At 36.3% G+C, this 11,376-nt stretch overlaps 1 pseudogene; it reads right to left on the bottom strand.

The window, feature by feature from the left end:
* Positions 1 to 6,074, bottom strand: part of LOC100946242 — a 58,268-nt pseudogene extending 52,194 nt beyond the window's left edge.
* Positions 6,075 to 11,376: the final 5,302 nt, after the last annotated feature.

Here is an 11,376-nt window from a genome sequence, read left to right as displayed (position 1 = left end):
CTCTACCCAGGGGGACAGCTTGAGGCCCTGTCTCAAAAAAAAAAAAAAAAAAGGGAAATCTTTGTTCATTGCTCTGCTTCAAGCTCCAACATTCTCATGACAGCACTCAAAAGCACACAACAATGATAATGAACACCACTTAGGGAGACTCTATCATATGTCTACATAAACACAGATGTTAGACACTGATATACCAAGGTTATGAAACCTTACCAAGTCATTTGTATAGATCTGCCAATGTAAGCAAACAGTGGCAAGTTTACAAACTTTAATTGTCAGAACTCATATCTTATTTCACTGGACCACAGGTCATGGAAACCATGGATAGGGGCATCTACTATACATATCATCCCTGATTGACCATGGTTCAACTTAAATTTTTCAGTTTTACAATGGTATGAAAGTGATACATTCACTATGCGCTTGACTTATGATGGGCTTAAATCCATATAAATCCTTTGTAAGCTGAAAATATCATAAATTGAAAAACATATTCAGATTTATATCTTCAGTGTATGGTGAATTTATCAGGATATAACACCATGGTAAGTTAAGAAGCTCCTATACTCAGTTCTGAATCCCCATTGAGAAAATGCAACACATTGACAGAGTAGAAACAAGGATGACTGGAAGACTTGAAATTGTATCATTATGGGAAAAAGTGGACAAATCCAGGTTATTTGCATGGGAGAAAAATTAACTTATGTCAGACATGACGTCTGACTTTAAATATGTGAAAATATTCCTTATACTTATTTTGTTGGCTATTGGAATCCTACTTAAAATTCATAAAACTGATGACACAAAGATGCAATTTATTGCTAAAGATATAGTAGAAAGCTTAGCCAGTTAGTTTTCAAAATTTGAAATGACTACTTTGAAATTACACTATTAAGATTGTTTTTGCAGAAGATTATTTACATATTTAATCTTAATATTTATGTAATTTATAAATAAACTGTAGAACCACAATTTAAGAATATTCTATTGAGGGTTGAGACCTTGAATGTCTATCTTAAGCTTGGTATTTAACATTTTTCTTTCTGCAAATTCTCTTTACAATAATGACTTCTATGACTGTGTTTATTTTTTTATTTTCTTTTAAAAGTGAAATATGGGCGATGCCTGTGGCTCAAGGAATAGTGCGCCAGCCCCATATGCCAAGGGTGGCGGGTTTAAACCCAGACCTGCCTAAGAAAGTGTAAAAGTGAAATATTATTATCTACAATTGGTTTTCACATTGAAACTGAGTTTCTGCCATTTTTAGCTATTAGAACATAAGAAGCTGGTAACAAGAAACTGAAATATTTGTCATCAAGCCCATGACACAATGTTCCAAATCTACTGGTATCTAACTGCCACAGACGTAATTACTTGGTGTTTTATCCAAAATGCTGCTCTGAAACTGTCATGAGTGGCACTGCCCCCATGCCATGCTTCCTGCACCTGCTCACACCAGCACTGCCATGTGGAGTCTCAAAGTCCTTACTGGGCTACATAGAAATGTTCTAACTGAAGTTCAATTTTTATAGGAGAGTATGTATGTTCTTTTTTATTACCATTTCAAGTAAAAATACTATGCCAATATAAAAAAAAAATTCCAAGCCAAGTTGCAGGTGTAAGGTAGAGATTATGTGCCTCAAGTGCCATTTTCAGCAGCAAGGCTTGACTCTGCTCACGTGCATGGGTGGCAGCATGGTCTATTCTGAAGTAGGCAGGCTGGGCTGTGGTTTTATGTAGGCTTTCTATTGCAGTCATCCATGTGCTTGAAGATTTTATGACAGGAGCTGGCAAAGTAGTCAAAGCATATCAGTCAGGTATCAGGCATATGACTTAATAATTAAGGGCTAGAGAGATTCTCACGGCACACAAGCTTAATTCCTGTCAAAGGTCTCTTTCTCATGGCTATCATGAGATGACCAGGAATGAGTGATTGGAAGTGATTGAGTTCTGGGTTAACTTCTTCCACTTTATCCTAATATGTAAAGCTTCTTCCTAATTAAATACTAGAATTAAAAAAAAAAAAACAGAAACAGTAAATTAAATATGTGGTAAAGAAGGTATTCATTTATAGGCACATTGACCTCAATGAGACCTGATAGTGGACAATCCTGAGAGACAAGGTAACCATAAATATGTTGAAGCATAAAAAATATGAATTGGCTTACTATTTTGGAAAACAGCCTTTCAACCTCAGCAGCGTATGGGGACATTGCTCTTTTTCAACACAAAGTTGCCATTATTTATAATAATCAAAAGTTAACAGAAATAATAATCCTATTGAAATATGCAATGGATATTTTCTTTAGGGAGTTAAAAGAATGTTTTATTCATTTTAGAATATTTTCTTAAACATAGTTTAAATATTAAAAATCAGACCAATAGATTTACATCAGTTATATAAAAATCATTTATACAATGGGCCTAACGACTAATGACATCAGATAAGTTTTTCTATAGTTCATCCTGTATTGCACTCTTCAATATTATTTCATTTGGATTTATAACTAGCAATATTAATTAATCCTAGAAATTGGCCTGACTGCACTCCCCACACTAAGAATTCACAATTGTTACTAATTAATCTGATGGAGAAAGGGTTGGTAAGAAAGGAATAATTTCATATTTCAATGTTAGTATCAAAATATCCCTGGACATGGGGCATTAAAACTACATAGCAAGTGAATAAAATGGTTATTTTCTAGTGAAAGTATCCATGGGGTATTTATTTCTATCCCATGGATAGTTTTATGTTAGATAAAACTAACTGATAGAATTATGTTATTAAATGGATTTTTAAAAATTATTGTTGCCAGGTGGTACCTGTGGCTCAAGGAGAGGGCACTGGCCCTATATACTGGGGGTGGTGGGTTCAAACCCGGCCTCAGCCAAAAACTGCAAAAAAATAAAAAATAAAATAAAATAAAACCTTATAAAAATTATTGTTGCCTTACCAATATTTAACCATTTAATTAATAGCATGTTACATCATACTTGGGCATTACTTGATTTAACTAGTAATTATCACCAAGAAAAACAGCTCGTAAAACAAATTTCTGTGAAAATAAATTGTCATTTTCCATCGACCTCTATAATAAAGTAAGGAATGTGTCCTTGATTTTTTTTTCTGTTCCTTCCTAATGGTGATTATAGCACAAGAAGGGTATAGTTACTCCACTAACTCAGAACATCTGCCACCTGCCTGAAGCCATGGCTGAATTCAGGCATGGGATACAGGAAGCCCTGCTCTTTCCTCCTTGCTTTAGTTTCAAATATTTGCTTCATGCAGGCAACTTCTCATCCCCTACTGCCACAGTCTAGATTTGATGGCACATCCAAGATCAGGCTGTGGGAGATATGAGTAGCAGCTGGTCACACCCTGCTGTTTCTGTGGCAAGGTACAGACAACTGGAGAACTCATTTTGTATACGCTCTTGGAAACTGTCTGCTGGCGTGTTTCTGTTCACGTGAGGTTTCTGGAAGCATATATTGAATTTATTCCCCACTTTTCTGTTGTGGTAAATGTCTGGTTGGTGAATCCTCACATAATGGGGTACACCTGCACTGTTGAATCAAGAAGCTGGGAAGCTGCATTGTAAAATTAACATTTGGCAGTGTTAGGAGGCATTACTGAATATATAAATTCACTCAATAAATCTAAAGACTTTTATATTCTTCTGTGTGTGTGTCTTTGTGTGTGCATTATATACCCAGCTACGAAATCATTACATCTCTTGATTGCTTCACACTGTGACTCAATGTTTAAGCAGCACTGAATTAACATTCAAGAAGACACTATTATTACAAGTTTTGTCTTTTAGCTAAAATGTACAGTTGAAGTCCTAACTACTTTGTACTCATAATTACACCCATGCCACTTTTTCAACAATATGGACATTAATTAGCTCCAGTGTCCTAAACTAATTTTAAATTGGGAAATTACATTGTATACCCTGCAGTTTCTGCTGGGAAACATTCTTCACTTCCAGTCTCTAACTGATGGCCAGTTGTTAAATAGCATCCAAGTTTTCCCCAGAGATGGTTACACATCAGAAATGATTCCTTTATAGGATGAATGTACAAAATGAAAAGAGTTATGTAAATGGTATTGTTATTGTTTATTATTGCTAGTGACAACTCTCTCCACAGCATCATAATTCATATTAGTAATTTGGAGGCAAATGCCAGTGTTGTAAGATTCATCTCGGGAGTTTTGTTAGGAGAATTTTTGCCTAAAAACTTTCCAAGTATTCACTAAATGCATATATGTTAGCAGAAAATAATTTTAAAGTTATCCTCATTTGAGATTTCATCAACTGTGAGAAGGCTAAGGGAAAGATAAGCAAGTAACTCAAAGTTTATTTTGAAGAACACTGGAAATCTTCAAAATCTTGAGTAGCCTAATGGATGAAGTATTCACTAGTGACGAAAGGAAAAGATAATGTGGGAGTTGGCCTTGTGAGCTACCCATGTCTTCTCACCAAAGAAAATAAACTCTTTGAGCAGATGTCTGCAATTAAATATTCTAAGTAGATTCATTGTCCCCAAAGTCCAAATGCAAAATGTCACATTTAATTAGAGACCAAAATTATACACCACACAGCAGCACTTATCTATTATAACTCAACTTTTAGTGGCCACATGCATACTTCAAAAATTAAGGACTATACATACTATTGTGCATATATGTATAAACAACCTGAGTCTATAAATATGAGATGTGTGATTCATTTGTGTATTGAAATTCATTTGGTCATGTCAACTATTTTGATAGCAGTTAAGTTTGAGACAACTCTTAGTAAGCATGTTGTTGGTGTGTGTGATCATTAATAGAATACATGTTACCGCTGTTTAAGTTGCATTATTACAGTAAGTACATAAGATCCCAGGGGAAGGGAGGCATTAGAAATGTGGTTAAGTCCAATCATCAATCTTCTGAATCTACTGGTCTGAGACAGCACTGTGGGATGGATTTTGGATAGACAGGTATCCTCTGTAACTCTTTTTTTTTTTTTTACACTGATTGAACTTGTTAGGTAAAGCCCCTTTTACAACCATGTCTTATCCCAAAAAGGTGTGGCACACACCAAGACCCCACCTCACTCCCTCCTTCTCTCTCTCTGCTCTTCCTTTCCCCTACCTTTCCCTCCTTCTTTCTCTCTCTTCTCTCCCCTTCCCCCACCCCCACCATGTCATTAACTGTCATTAATTGTCCTCATATCAAAATTGAGTGCATAGGATTTTTGCTTCTCCATTCTTTTTTTTTTTTTTTTTTGGAATAATGAAAGTTCATTACATGAACAAAGACAGAAGAGAAGAAAGTTTCTTGCCTGTAGCACAGTGGTTACAGCACCAACCACGTGCGCGAAGGCTAGAAGGTTCCAACCCAGGGCCAGCTAAACAATGACAACTTCAACAAAACAAAAAACAGATAGAGAGCAGAAGAATTATTTGCCTTTCCGGCCTTGATTTTCCTCAGCTAGAACTCCAGCTCTTTGCCCTCCAGCACATAGCCATCTGCTCGGCCACACTGGCCTGGTCTTGATGCAATGCCTGCAAGAAGCTTGCCCTGCTGGAACTGCTTCTCCAGAAGACTGCTTATTTTGGCGTTCTTTTTCCTTTCATCATATTTCTTCTGAATTTTTTTGAACGTTTTTTGTTTATAATCTCTTCTTCTGGAGTCAGCTTTGCTCCTTTCTTGTGGCCTAAAGGCAGTGCATAGTGGGACTCATACCACTGTCAGTATGGTGTGCTGTCAACAAGCACAATGCAGTTCTTCACTAAGGTCTTGGTACGAACCAGCTCATTATTAGATGCATTATAGACAACATAAAAGATCCTTGTTTTCCTAGTATAACACTCTGAGCCCCAAGAGAAGTTTCCCATGTCCAGCCTCAGGACACGATATTTCTTGTTACCTCCCCAAACACGGACAGTATGTATTCAGGGGGCGAGGGGGCAATCTTAGTGTTAGCTGCAGGGCGTCCCAACTCATACTTCCACTTCTTGTGGTAGGGATTTCTCTTGCCCCCAGTCTTGTGTCACTTGTGCCAGTTGTCCCGGGAGATGCCCATCGCTTGGCACTGGCTGGAAAGAGCTGCTTCTCTATTCTTGTGATGCTTTACTAAGAATAATATGTTCCACTTCCATCCGGGTTAATGCAAAGGCTGTAAAGTCTCCATTTTTTTAATGGCTGAACAGTATTCAATGGTGTACATATACCACAGCTTGTTAATCCATACCTGGGTTAGTGGGCATTTAGGCTGTTTCCACATTTTGGCGATTGTAAGTTGAGCTGCAATGAACAGTCTAGTTCAAGTGTCCTCATAATAAAAGGATTTTTTCCTTCTGGATAGATGCCCAGTAGTGGGATTGCAGGATCAAATGGGAGATCTAGCTTGAGTTCTTTGAGGGTTTTCCATACATCTTTCCAAAAAGGTTGCATTAGTTTGCAGTCCCACCAGCAGTGTACAAGTGCTCCCTTCTCTCCACATCCATGTCAGCATCTGCAGTTTTGAGATTTTGTGATGGGGGCCATTCTTGGTGGACTTAGATGATATCTCAGGGTGGTTTTAATTTGTGTTTCTCTAATAATTAGGCATGACGAGCATTTTTTCATATGTTTGTTAGCCACTCGTCTGTCTTCATTAGAGAAAGTTCTATTCATGTCTCTTGTCCATTGATATATGGGATTGTTGGCTTTTTTCATGTGGATTAATTTGAGTTCTCTATAGATCCTAGTTATTAAGGTTGTCTATTTGCTTTGGTTGTTGTCTCTTTAGCTGTACAGAAGCTTTTCAGTTTCAATAACTTCCATTTGTTTATTTTTGTTGCTGTTGCAATTACCATGGCCATCTTCTTCATGAAGTCTTTCCCTAGGCCAATATCTTCCAGTGTTTTTCCTATGCTTTCTTTGAGGATTTTTATTGTTTTATGCCTTAAATGTAAGTCCTTCATCCATCTTGAATCAATTTTTATGAGTGGAGAAATGTGTGGGTCCATATTCAGTCTTTTACATATGGCTATCCAGTTCTCTCAACACCATTTATTGAATAGGAAGTTGTCCCCCCCAATGTGTGTTCTTATTTGGTATAGCAAAGATTAGGTGGTTGGAAGATGTTACTTTCATTTCCTGGTTTTCTATTCATTTCCTATGTCTATGTCTCTATTTTTGTGCCAGTACCATGCTGTCTTGACCACTATGGCTTTGTAGTACAGCCTAAAATCTGGTATGCTGATGCCCCTGGCTTTGTTTTTATTACTAAGAACTGCTTTAGCTATGCTTTTTTTTTTTTTTCTGGTTCCATACAAAATGCAGAATCATTTTTTCCAGGTCTTGAAAGTATGATGTTGGTATTTTAACAGGGATGGCATTGAATCTGTAGATTGCTTTGGGAAGTATAGATATTTAAAAATTTTCTTTCTTCCCAGCCCTGTGCATGGTATGTTCTTCCATTTAATATCCTCTGCTATTTCCTTTCTTGCATTTCATAATTTTCATTATAGAGGTCCTTCACCTCTTTTGTTAGGTATATTCCTAGGTATTTCATTTTCTTTGAAGCTATGGCAAAGGGATTTGTGTCCTTATTTAGCCTCTCATCTTGACTGTCATTGCCATATACAAAGGCTACTGACTTGTGGACATTATTTTACATCCTGAGACATTACTGCATTTTTTAATGACTTTCAGGAGTCTTATGGTTGAGTCTTTGGGGTTCTCTAAGTATAAGATCATATCATCAGCAAACAAGGAGAGTTCGACCTCCTCTGCTCCCATTTGGATGCCCTTTATTTCATTTTCTTGCCAAATTGTATTAGCTAGAACTTCCAGCACTATGTTGAATAATAATGGTGACAGAGGACAACCTTGTCTAATTCCAGTTCTAAGAGGAAAAACTTTCACTTTTATTCCATTCAGTAGAATATTAGCTGTGAGTTTATCAGAGATAGCTTTTATCAGTTTCAAAAATGTGCCACCTATGCCTATACTCTTCACTGTTCTAATTTAAAAAGTAAAAAGGATGCTGGATTTTATCAAACGCTTTTTCTGCATCTATTGAGGGTACCATATGGTCCTTGTTTTTGCTTCTGTTAATACAGTGGATAAGGTTTATGGACTTGTGGATGTTATACCAGGCTTGCATCCCTGGGATGAAACCTACTTGATCATGATGTATGACTTTTTTGATGATAAGCTGTAATTTACTGGCTAGGATTTTCTTGAGAATTTTTGCATCTATACTCATTAGTAAAATTGGTCTGAAATTCTCCTTTTTAGTTCGATCTTTTCCTGGTTTTGGTATCAGGGTGATATTTGCTTCGTAGAATGTGTTGGGGAAGATTCCTTCCCCCTCAATTTTTGGGAATAATTTCTGCAATATGGGAATAAGCTCTTCCTTGAAGGTTTGATAGAATTCTCATGTGAAGCCATCTGGACCAGGGCTTTTTTTTGGAAGATTTTTTATTGTTTCTTTAATCTCGGTGCTTGAAATTGGTCTATGCAGGAGCTCTATTTCTTCCTGGCTAAGTCTAGTGAGATAGTGTGTTTCCAAATATTGATCCATTTCCTTCACATTGTCAAATTTCTGGGCATAGAGTTTCTGATAGTATTCAGAGATAATATCCTGTATCTCTGTGGCATCCATTGTTATTTCCCCCTTTATAATTTCTGATTGAGGTTGCTAGAGATTTTGTTTTTCTATTTCTGGTTAGTCTGGTCAAGGGTTTATCTATTGTATTTAAAAAAAAAAAACTCCTTGTTTCATTAATTTTCTGAGATCTATTTTTTTGGCCAGGGGCTGGGTTTGAACCCACCACCTCTGGCATATGGAGTTGGCGCCCTACTCCTTTGAGCCATAGGCGCCACCCATAAACGATTTTTTGTTTTCAATTTTATTTATCTCTGATATAATTTTGGATATTTCTTTTCTTCTGCTGAGTTTAGGCTTAGATTGTTTTTCTTTTTCCAATTCCATAAGATGGCTTGTGAGTTTGATGTGCTCTTTTTCTGTTTTTCGAATGTAAGCATCTAAAGCGATAAATTTTCCTCTCAGAACTGCTTTTGCACAGTTCCCATAGGTTTTGGAAGCTTGTGTCTTCATTGTTGTTATGCTCAAGGAAGTTAATGATTTCCTCTTTTATTTCTTCCTGCACTCAACTGTCATTCAGCTTAAGGTTGTTTAATATTCATGCCTTTTAGTGGGGTTGAATGTTTTTAATGGGGTTGAGTTCCAACTTTAATGCCTTGTGGTCTGAGAATATACAGGTGAAATTTCAATTTTATTGATTCTGTTGAGGTATGTTTTGTGTCCTAGTATGTGATGAATTTGGGGGAATATTCCATGGGGTCATAAGAATAACCTATATTCTTTAGCTTTTGGATGGATTGTTCTATATGCATCTATCAAGCACAATTGTTGTAGGGTCACATTTAAGTCCCTTCTATCTTTGTTTATATTCTGTTTAAAGTATCTGTCCAGCTCTACAAGAGGAGAATTAAATTCCCCTGCTATTATGGTGTTATGGGATATCATATTGCTCACACTAATTAAGGTCAGTTTCAGAAACTTGGGAGCATTTAAGTTGGGTGCATAAATATTTAAATTTTAAGTGTCTTCATGTTTTATTTTCCCTTGAATTGTATGAAGTGTCCACCTTTGTCTTTTTGACTTTAATTTAAATCCACTTGAATTTGAAAATAAAATTGCAACCCCTCTTTTCTTCTGAATTCTGTTTTCCCTAAAAATCATCTTCCATCCCTTAATCATGAGTATTAATTTGTTCATTGAAGCTAGTCCTAATATCAGTCCTAGACACAAATGGATGGCTTTTTTTTTGTTTTGGGGGTTTTTTTCAGTTGAGAAATCATTAAATCTTTATTAAGCACTATCCTCTGTGAAGCTCTAGGAGACTACAGGAAGGTAAAAATCTTTGTCCTTCTCCTTATTAAGTTTATAATCTACTTGAAGAGGTAATACTTGGCAGGAGTAGGTCTCCCCCAAGGTGATAGAAATGATCTTTTTCATGCTTAGATCTCATGCTTTACACTTTATGAAAGATGGCATGTAAATACTTTCTTGGAAGAATCCAAAGGCAGGATAAATTGGGGCAGGGCAAGGAAGGGAGCATAAAAAATAATGGGGGGTTTAATTTCACAGACTGAAGCTATTTCACAGGTGAAATTTTTCCATTAACATTAAACAAAGCGGGTTTTCCTCCCACACTTCATTGATGGCCTGGGACATTTTAACCTTAAACTAAAATGTGTGAATTGAATTTAGATAATATCTCACATTCTGCAGATAAAACTTCACAACATCGAAAAGAGGACTATGGTGAACACCATTTTAAGACATATTGCAGTAATATCCTGAGTATCAAGGTACCACGAGATCCGTATTAAAAACTGGGTGATAATAGAATTCAAGGTCTCCTCGATATTTTCATCCTTCAGCGAATTTTTAGCATTACATGAGAGCATAATTTGATAAAAATAAAATTATTTTTCTGAACCTTGAAAGGTACATGTTCCTCAAAATTTTTATCCTTAAAAATAATTTTTTATGTTTCTTTTTTTATTATTAAATGATAGCTGTATACATTAATGCAATCATGGGGTAGAGTGTAGTGTTTTCATATACAATTTGAAATATTATCATCAAACTGGTTAACATATCCTTCATGTCATTTTCTTAGGTATTGTGTTAAGATGTTTATACTCTACTTTTTGAAAGATTCACTTGTAAGATAAACCATAGAGGTGATCCCTCAAGTCACCCTCTCTCCACCCATCCACCCCTCTTCTCTCCAACCCCTCCTCACTCTCCATATACTTATATGAATTTATTTTCATAATAGGTCTGTGTACATTGGATATTTTTTCTTCCATTCTTGAGATACTTTGCTAAGAAGAAAATTTTCCAGCTCCATCCATGTAAACATGAAGGAGGTAAAGTCTTCATCTTTATTAATGGCTGCATAGTATTCTATGGTGTACATATACCACAGCTTATTGATCCATTCATGGGTCGATAAGCACCTGGGCTTCTTCCATGACCTAGCAATTATGAATTGGGCTGCAATAAACATTCTGATACAAATATCTTTTTTGTAATTCAACTTTTGGTCTTCTGGATATATACCTAGTAGAGGAATTATAGGATCAAATGGCAGGTCTATTTTTAATTCTTTAAGTGTTCTTCAGACGTCTTTCCAAAAGGAACGTATTAGTTTGCATTCCCACCAACAGTGTAGAAGTGTTCCCTTTTCTCCACATCCACGCCAACATCTCTGGTTTTGGGATTTTGTGATATGGGCTAATCTTACTGGAGTTAGGTGATATCTCAAAGGAGTTTTGATTTGCATTTCTCCAATGAT

The sequence above is a fragment of the Otolemur garnettii genome, unplaced genomic scaffold, assembly GCF_000181295.1.
Source record: "Otolemur garnettii isolate 467f Iridium unplaced genomic scaffold, OtoGar3 scaffold00125, whole genome shotgun sequence".
Taxonomy (NCBI): Eukaryota; Metazoa; Chordata; class Mammalia; order Primates; family Galagidae; genus Otolemur; species Otolemur garnettii.
Note: the sequence above shows the minus strand (reverse complement) of the source record. Positions and strands in the feature narration are given on the sequence as shown.